This window comes from Leopardus geoffroyi, chromosome C1, assembly GCF_018350155.1.
Source record: "Leopardus geoffroyi isolate Oge1 chromosome C1, O.geoffroyi_Oge1_pat1.0, whole genome shotgun sequence".
NCBI lineage: Eukaryota > Metazoa > Chordata > Mammalia > Carnivora > Felidae > Leopardus > Leopardus geoffroyi.
In genome coordinates, this window is record NC_059328.1 from 32,095,913 (window position 1) to 32,104,983 (window position 9,071).

Genomic DNA, 9,071 nt, shown 5'->3' on the forward strand with positions numbered 1-9,071 from the left:
TATACAATATGCATATGCTTTCATTTTAAAAGCTAACAACTGTAATATTTACAACAAATCAGAGGAAAAAAATAAGACAGAAGCCTTTATATGTTTCAAAATATACAGAAATTAATACATGATTACTTGCAACAGAAACAGCAGGAAGTTCAGACAGCACAGGGTCTTAAAAAGGAGGTCACAGGAGGGAATGAATCATTCTGGACAAAGCACAAAATGTGGAGTAAGAAGACCTGGTTCCGAGTTGTTGTTCTGACATTTACTAGCCATTTGATATCGGGTACATCATTTATTCCACCCGCACCTCAGTTCCTTATCAGTCATGGAGTGTATAATGACCTGGCATCCTACCTCATGGGTAGGATGTTTCAAATTAAATAAGAAAATGTATGTGTCATCCTTCAATAATACCCAACTATAATTATATATTCCTTCTCACCTTCCCATCGCCCCAGTGTCATTTACATCATCCCTGAAACTCTGAGGCAGAACTAGATACAAAGTCCTCTGGAATGGTTATTGTATTTGTTTGCTGGGCTGCCATAACAAAGACCAACCACAGACTGGGTGGCTGAAACAACAGAAATGTATTTCCTCACAGTTACACAGGCTAGAAGTGCAAGATCAAGGTGTCAACAGGGTTGATTTCTTCCGAGGCCTCTCGCCTAGGCTTATATAGATGGCTGTTTTCTCCCTCTCTTCATATGGTCTTTCCTTTGTATGTGTCCTAACCTCTTCTTATACTATGACACAAGTCATATTGGATGAGGGCCCATCCATACGACCTCATTCTAGCTTAATTACCTCTTTAAAGGCCCTATCTCCAAATGGGAGATACTGAAATATTCTGAAATACTGGAGGTTAGGACTTCAACATACCAATTTTGAGGGCAGGCAAGAGACATAATTCAGCCCTTAGCAATATATAGCAATCCTACCATGCTGCACCTACCACTGCTATAGCACTTACTACACTGTAATATAATTATCACTAGTGTCTTCACTAGCAGGCTACAAATGCCTACACAGCACTGAATATTTCCTATTAATCTGTATCTTCCAAGTGTCTAACAGAGTATATGTTCAATACAATGCTCCAACAAACTGCTAACTGGGCCTATGACACTTTTTGTCAAAGAACAATTAAAACCATCCTACAAGAATTTTGGTTTTAATGAAGTGTGTAATATTCCAAGGGTTTAAGAGAAAGGACAAAATTTTCACTTTTAGTTTTCCAAAAGCAATTCTGTTCCCAGATTCTCATCCTTTCCATCTCAGCCTCTACTCTCTTAACTGAACCCCCCGGGCACCCTCAGCCTCTACTCTCAAATCACCTATGTCGAGCTTTCCTTAAGCAATGAACCTGGAGATTTTACAAGACCACCCCAGAAGTCAGTGACCTCTCCTTCCACCTCTGAATTTCTGGAGTTTTTAGAGTTATGTATACGAATTAGTTAAGTACGTGCCTTACCTTCCCCTCATAAACAGTGAGCTCCCTGAGAGAAACAACTATGCTTTAAATATCTCTAAGTGATCAACAATAACTATTTACTGAATAAACAGAAATTTCTCTAAACCAGAATCACTCGTGAGGAAAACAAGTTTTCTTAAATGAAGAAGGAGGGGCAGGAAAAGTGGCAAGGATGTTAAGTTCAATTTGGGACACGCTGACTTTATTTTAAGAAATATCTCTTGGGGAGCCTGGGTGGCTCAGCCAGTTAAGCATCCGACTCCTGATTTCGGCTCAGGTCATGATCTCACAGTGGTGAGATTGAGCCCTGCCTAAGATTCTCTCTCTCCCTCTTTCTCTGCCCTCCCAGGATCACTCTTGTGCATGCATGCTCTCTCTCTCTCTCTCTCAAACAAAACAAAACAAAACTCAAGACAACTTTTTATTAGGTCCGTTTCAATTTCAGAAGGTTTTCACACGGCACGCTAGGACCTATGGTGATGGGCCATATTGACTTTAAAGCAGATGTGATACATAGCTGTTTGTGAAGCTGACTACAGGGAGCTAAGTACACAGCTCTAACACTCAGTGGAAATTATCTTGACTACAGATAGAAATTTGAGTCATGAGCTAACAGTCATTACCGTAAGCCAAGTGAGTGGCTGAGATTGCTAAGGGAATGTACATAAGAAGGCTTAGGACCAAAGGCAGGCAAGAGAAGGGAGGTTCTCATCCAAAAAACACTTGGGGTAAAGTGGCCAAGGAGGAACTAACACGCTGACAGGCACCACAGCCAAAGGGGGAAAAGAAAGTTTTGAGAAGAGGGGATAATCATAAATGTGAAATGCTGCTGCTGAGGCCTTAAAATTGCCTGCCTCCCCCTGTTGTTACCAATAAGGACAAGGCTGGTGACCCCGCTCAGAGCAGTTCAGAGACTCTGTAAGATCTGGGCAAATTTCTAAAACTTTAAGTCTGTTTCCTTTATTGCAAAATAAGGAGGCTTATCCCCTCATGAGTCTTTTGAAGATTAAATAAGTAGCAATAATAACAAAAGGAACACATGAATGTAACATATATAGCATTGCTACAATGTGCTAGTCACTGTGCAAGGCTCTTTCATATAGATCACCTCACCTAAAATCACAAAAATCTTAAGGTATTATAGTACTTAATAGCTACCATTAGCCTCATCTTCAGATAAGGAAACTGAAGCTTATTCAGTGATGGAGACTAAAACCAGAATGCAACGAAGAGGTAAGAGTGAGAAAGTTTACATATTAAATATATACAACTCAACAAGTTCGAGTAAAGGAGATAGGTAGGAGACTAGGTGGTGCCTGGAGGGAGACATGCATTTAAGATTTTATTTACAAGATTTACTTCAAGATGGGAGATTTCTAAGCAGATTTAAATAAAAGAAAAGGAGTCAGAAGAGAGAAAGAGGTTGACAAGAGTCAGAGATTTAGTCTTGAGAAAGAGGAGGAAGCAAGAAAATACAGATACGATTTTGAGAAACATGTGACATTAAGACCTCATGAAGGGGCGCCTGGGTGGCGCAGTCGGTTAAGCGTCCGACTTCAGCCAGGTCATGATCTTGCGGTCCGTGAGTTCGAGCCCCGCGTCGGGCTCTGGGCTGATGGCTCAGAGCCTGGAGCCTGTTTCCGATTCTGTGTCTCCCTCTCTCTCTGCCCCTCCCCCGTTCATGCTCTGTCTCTCTGTCCCCCCAAAAAAAAAATAAATGTTGAAAAAAAAAAACAAAAAAAAAAACCTCATGAAGACTAGGGCAAAGAAATGACTAGGTACTCAAGGCACAACGGCAGCAATCTGCAGAGAAGCGTGTGATCTCCAGCAGGGCTCTGGGCTACGACTGCCAAAAGAGAGGTCTGATCCAAAGAGGTTCGAGATTTTGCCCAGACAAGGGCAGAAGAACAGCAGAGCAAGGGAATGGAGGAGGACGGCAAGAAAGCGAACCGAATAAATGGTAGACTAAGAAAATTAATCATCCTTCCTGGATAGGGAAGGACGTGAAGGCAGGCTTCAAAGACATCAAACAACAGAGCTGTCGAAGGTCAAGTCGGAGACATTTTGAATAAAGCTGCAAGTCTTCGTTTATAATTGCAGAGGCGGGCCATCTCGGGGTGATAACAAGGTCCATGGTGTGACTATGGGAGTTGATAAGCTAAAAGGATGATCGCTTGAGTTGAAGGCGCAATTGTTCGGGGAAACAATCATCTGTGTGAAAACTGCAGTTACTCAGGGTGAGGACGGAAATTGAGGTGGAAAGGAAGACCGTACATGTCAGGTCCTAAATGATGGAGAAGATCTATACACAAGAAGACAAGAGTAGCCCTTGTACCACAGAGCACACCGATTTCAAGAAGATGGACAAAACAGTGGTGCACAGAAAACTACAAACATCCTTATCTTCCTCGTTGTGCACAGGGCGTGGGAGAATGCGCTGCACCCATTCAAAAGAACTACAGAGCAGACAACTATAGGTGCTCTCCATAACACACACACAAATCTAGTAAAATGGTTAGCAGGGTAGGAAACAGGGGTTTCAGAGAGCCTATGGAAAGGTATGAGGGAACAAACAAGCAGGGTTGGGAGACAGGAGGAGGAAGCTGAGTCAGCACAGGAAAAGCAGTTTGGAAGACAGTGACTGGAGAAGACAGGACAAAGATAACAGATGATAAGACTAGCTGCTTTATGTGGCCATAAGGTTATCAAAATAATTAGCTCTAGCAGTTCCTGCTGGCTAGGGAGTTAGCACTAAGGCCTTGGCAACGGTGTGAGGGGAGGGACAACTTCGGAGGGACTGTTATACAACTGACATTATGCAAAGTGCTTTACATCTTAGTTAAACCTTAGTTAACTTAGTTAAACCTACACCTAACAAAAATGAGGGAACTGAGGACCAGAGAGGTAAAGTGACGAGCCCAGGATTGTATAATTAATAACTGGTGACATTTAGTATAGAAAAGACAAAACTTAAAATCGGAGCATCCCTAGTCACTTTCTATAAGATCACCTATGTTTCTTAACTCCACTAAGCCTATCTACCAAACAAGGCTATTGCAGAGATCAAACTACAACTATAAATCTATAACTAAAACTGGCCTATGTAGGAACTTGTTTCCAAATGTGGAATTTCTTACTTGGTTTACTTCAAACAAAAATCCAAAGTTTCTGAAACTACAAATTTTATAGACAGGAAACTGAGGTGGGGAGAGAGCATGTACAATCTATGGCTCCCTAGTCTACCTAGAATCAAGTCCAAACTCCATAGTTCCAGGTCTTTTTTTTTTCATTAAAAATTTTTAAGTTTATTTACTTATCTATTTTGAGAGAGAGACAGAGAGTGAGCAGGGGAGGGGCAGAGAGAGAGGGAGAGAGAGAATCCCAAGCAGACTCTGCTCTGTCAGCAGAGTTGGACACAGCTCGAATCCACCAACAGTGAGATCATGACCTGAGCCAAAACCAAGAGTCCGATGCTTAACTGACTGAGACACCCAGGTGCCCCCCCCCCCCCACATAGTTCCAGGTCTTTAATACTATGGGCCCAGGCCATCTCTCCAGCCATATGGCTCACTTCTGACTTACACAATACTCAAACCTGTGGCAACTATTTTTTTTTTTTTTTTTGGTGGTTTAACAAAAGTTTATTTGTCATTCCTATGAAGTCCATCCAGAACAGCTGCACTCCATGTGGGGGGCTCAGTATTCCAGACAACTTTGAGTTTCTGGCCCCTGTTTCTGTATGGGCTTCCATGGCTGAGGCAGGAAGAGAACTACAGTCTTGCACCAAAAAAAAAAAAAAAAGGCTTCAGCCCAGCAACTATCAATTTTTAACAAACATACCTTACACTTTCCCCTCTTTGTATCTCCACCTAAATTATTTAGTCTATTGAAATCTGTTCACCAAGGCCCAAATGAAATTTATTTTGAATGTGAAGCCTAACCTTGTTTCCAAATTTTGAGAAATGATGGTTCTCTCCTCTGAACTCCTGTATCCCTTGGCTTTCTCTTAGAGTACGTATTGCCTCATAATTTAGGTAAACCTGAAAAAAGGTCAGCATGCAGGGCTTAAGTCCCTTAAAGGTAGCTGAAAGAGAACTAACGATTCCTTTGCATCTAGGAAGCACCAATTGCTTTTCTAGTGATTTTATACATATAATTCCATGTAATCTTTGTGACATCCTATGAAGTAGGAATGTATTTGTTTACAGGTAAGGACACTGAAAGTCACAGAGGCCAGACACTTTGCTTACAGTCCTAAGGTTAGCAAGTGACAGAGCCGAGATTTGAACCCTGGTCTTTCTAACTCAGAATGTAGGCTCTTCCAGGAAACCATGGGTGCAGCCTCACTGCTTTATCTGTCTCCTCTCCGCCTACTAATCACCAGCGGGGAACCCTCCTCTATTGCTCTTTGTCATTAAGCATCAGCAGAAAAGATCTGATATCTTTTCTTGCCCTCCTACTTTCCAAGACGAAGAACAAACTCTTCAGAACAAAAAGAATATGAGTCCTGAATAAAGCTGGAGAGTTCAGAACCCTGCTCCCAAGAAGGAAAAGTAAAAAATCACTACTTTTCCACTCTCTGTTTAAAACCTCCTCCTCCTTTGAGGTGTCCACCATCTGGCTACATCACTTTCTACCCCTCCTCCTCATCTGTCATCTGCCACCCTCCCGATTAATCCCCTCTATTCACTGCACCTGGGTCACATCCTCTCCTCCCCACACCCCAGCATCCTAAATCACTTCATTCTCGACACAGATGACCCATTCAATACAACAGCCTCGCAGCTCCTGTCATATTCCGCTTCGCTGACCTTCATCTCTAGTGTACCTCAGATACCCACAGAGAGACCTAGCTGTCACCTAGAGGAGCTCCACATCAGACAAGTTAACACCAATATTCCACTTTCTGACCACAACCTCCCTTTTTTCTAGTTTACTTCTACCACGTTTGTTCATTGATTTAACTCAAGCTACTGAAAAATCTTCAAGTCCGAAACCAAACTTATCATCCATTGTTTCCTGTCTCGGTTAATGTCACCACCATTCCCCTACTCACACACCCACCTTGGGGCAGCCACAACATCATCCAACCCTCTCACCTTTTATTCTGACCTATTTGGGCATCTAATTTACCAGCTCCACAGGAACTGAAAATGTATCTTATTCGTCTTTGTAACAGTGCATACCAAAGTGCCTGATACATAGTAGATACACAGGCTTGAAGTTTGGAACTTGAGTTTAAATTTGCAGTGGGATATTCACACCAGTTCCTTCTCACAGAGTTTTCAGTATTCCCTACCATTAACTTCAAGTTCTTTGAAGGGAAGGGACCAGAGCCGTTCCTGAGCCTGTACAGTTCTACAAAGAACCGCCCTATACAAATTTTTACCCAACTTACATAAAAGGGAAATAGCATGTGCACAAACAAACCAGAAGTCAAAACTTGACAAGTGTGCTACAAACTTCAAAACCACTGACCAATTTAAAAAATAAAGACATAAGAACAAAGATAACCAATTCTGACTGCTGGTACGTGCTTGTCTATGTTCTAAAAACAGTGAAACTTTGGTTAGAATTGGAACAGGGTCCCAGACACAAGAGCTTGGCATTTTATCCACAAGGCCATGGTATCTCTGCTGGACTTGAAAAATTTCTAACCTGCAGGGTTGCTTTGGGTTATTCAGGACATTGGTAATAGGCACTTTTGAAAAACTTAACCCCCCACATACCAAGGCTAAGTGATGAAAAAGCTGGCAAAAAAATAATGCTGGTAAGTGAACAACAAAAAATGTTCTTTTTCATAGTAATTTTGGGCCTTCTGGCAGTTAGACACAAAGAGTTCAATGTAATAAGCATTTCCCTCTCCAACTAAATATTAAATTGCAGTCTAGCCCCAAATTAGGTCTCAATCCTTTTTCAGAGTAGAAATAATAAGCTTTCCTCTTTGCATAGTGCATTGCCACACTTTGATATATATCAACTCAGCTGATAAAGTGTTTATAGATTTTTTTTTAATGAGAGGAAATCTAAACGTTTTCACAAAATAGGATCTCTTTTCGGTCGTTTGAACACAGTACTGGACTGTTTTTTTGTTTTGTTTTGTTTTTTTTTAAGTTCAAAACGCAGCACAGAAATGAGGAAGGTAATACTTTTTATTTAAGCAGGTCAATCCTTGAAGCCAAGGCATCTTCTTGGAGAAACTTAACAGGTTTTGTCTCCTCATACTAAGAAGCTCTCTCCTTTAAAAAGGTTATGGGCCAGCTCTTTCAGAGAAGGGATCAGAGAACCTCAGTGTACGAGAAACAACTGAAGGAACTAGAACAAACGACGAGAAGACGAGCCTCCGAGGAAGGACTACTATCTTCTGATCACTCAACAGCTGCCCATAAGGGAGAAGTACGAGGAAGAATGGGAGGCAGCGATTTCTTTCAACCAAAAAAAAAAAAATTTTTTTTTCTAAAAAGCAAAGCCGTCCAGGAACGGAATGGGGAGAAACGGGGTTTGCCATCACTGGAGGAGGTGGCCAAACGATCAGGGTGGATTTAGGGATTTTCAAAGGGACTTCGGCATGCGACGGGAGAAAGGAGCCCTAGAAGACTTTTAAATTCCCTTCCAGCCTGGAGGTGTTCCGGGGACCACCCGTCTCCCGGAACCCCCTCGCGCCCGTCCCGGGGCCGGCGTCCCAGCCCGCCCGGCCGCCGGCCCTCCGCGGTGCCCCGCGGCTCCGAGGTTTGAAGCCGGCTTTCCCCGCCCGCTTCCGGCGGCCCACGTGAGCGGTCCCGGCGCAGCTTCGGCCGCCCCGCCGGAGCCAGCCCGAGCGCCGCGGCTGACAGCTCGGGCCCGCGCGCGCACGCCCGCCGCCCAGGGTCCGAGCCTGCCCCGACCCCCAGGCATCCCCCCGCTCTCGCGGCCGAGCGGAGCCTCTGACCCGCCGCCGCGCACTGACAGCACCCCCGGACCCCCCCCCCCCCGCCCCCCGCGACCCCGCCGGCCCGGACAGAGCGGCCGCCGCTCGGATCCTCCAGACGTGTCCCCGTCCTACGGCGTCAGGCCCGCGGCCGGTCACCGGGCCCCGCCCGGCCGGCCGCCCAGGCGCAGCGGGCCGCCGGGGGCGCGGGGGGCCGGGCTGACACGGCCGCGAAGGGCCGCGGCCGCGCTCGGACCGCAGACAGGCCCCCGGCCCGACAGCCAGCAGCCGGCCGGCCGGCCGGCGGGCCCCGAGGGGCGGGGGCGGCGGCCGGGCAGGTCCCGCCGCCGCCTCCTCGCCGGGGGCGGCCCCCGCCGGCCCAGGCCCCTGAGGGCGCGCGGACTGGCCCGGGGAGCGGAGGCGGCGGCCGAGGCGCTTACCTGCGGGCGCAGCGGCGGCGCGGGGCGGCTCACTCCCTTCCCGCCGCCATGTTTCCGCTGCGCAGGGAGCCCGAGCCGACGCGCGAAGGGGGCGGGCGGGGGCGGCTCCGGAGGGCGGCGGGCGGGCGGGCCGGCGGGCTGGCGGCTGGGGGCTTGACCGCAGCGGCGGCGGCGGCGACGACGGCGGCGGCGGCGGCGGCTCCCCGGCCCCGCCCCCCGCTTCCGCCCCTCCCCTCCCGTCGCGGGGTGGCGC

At 46.4% G+C, this 9,071-nt stretch overlaps 1 protein-coding gene across 18 annotated transcripts in view; it reads right to left on the minus strand.

Annotated features, from left to right (window-relative positions):
- Window positions 1–9,023, minus strand: part of SCMH1 (Scm polycomb group protein homolog 1) — a 189,090-nt gene extending 180,067 nt beyond the window's left edge. For 8 of the 18 annotated variants that reach the window (XM_045476868.1, XM_045476863.1, XM_045476857.1 and 5 more), the window contains exon 1: window positions 8,819–8,993. The gene's annotated coding sequence lies outside the window, so the exon portion shown is untranslated. Of the gene's footprint in view, window positions 1–8,818 lie in introns of all 18 variants that reach the window. The other 10 variants (XM_045476879.1, XM_045476862.1, XM_045476873.1 and 7 more) reach the window with 6 other exon arrangements.
- Between the last annotated feature and the right edge of the window lie 48 nt (window positions 9,024–9,071).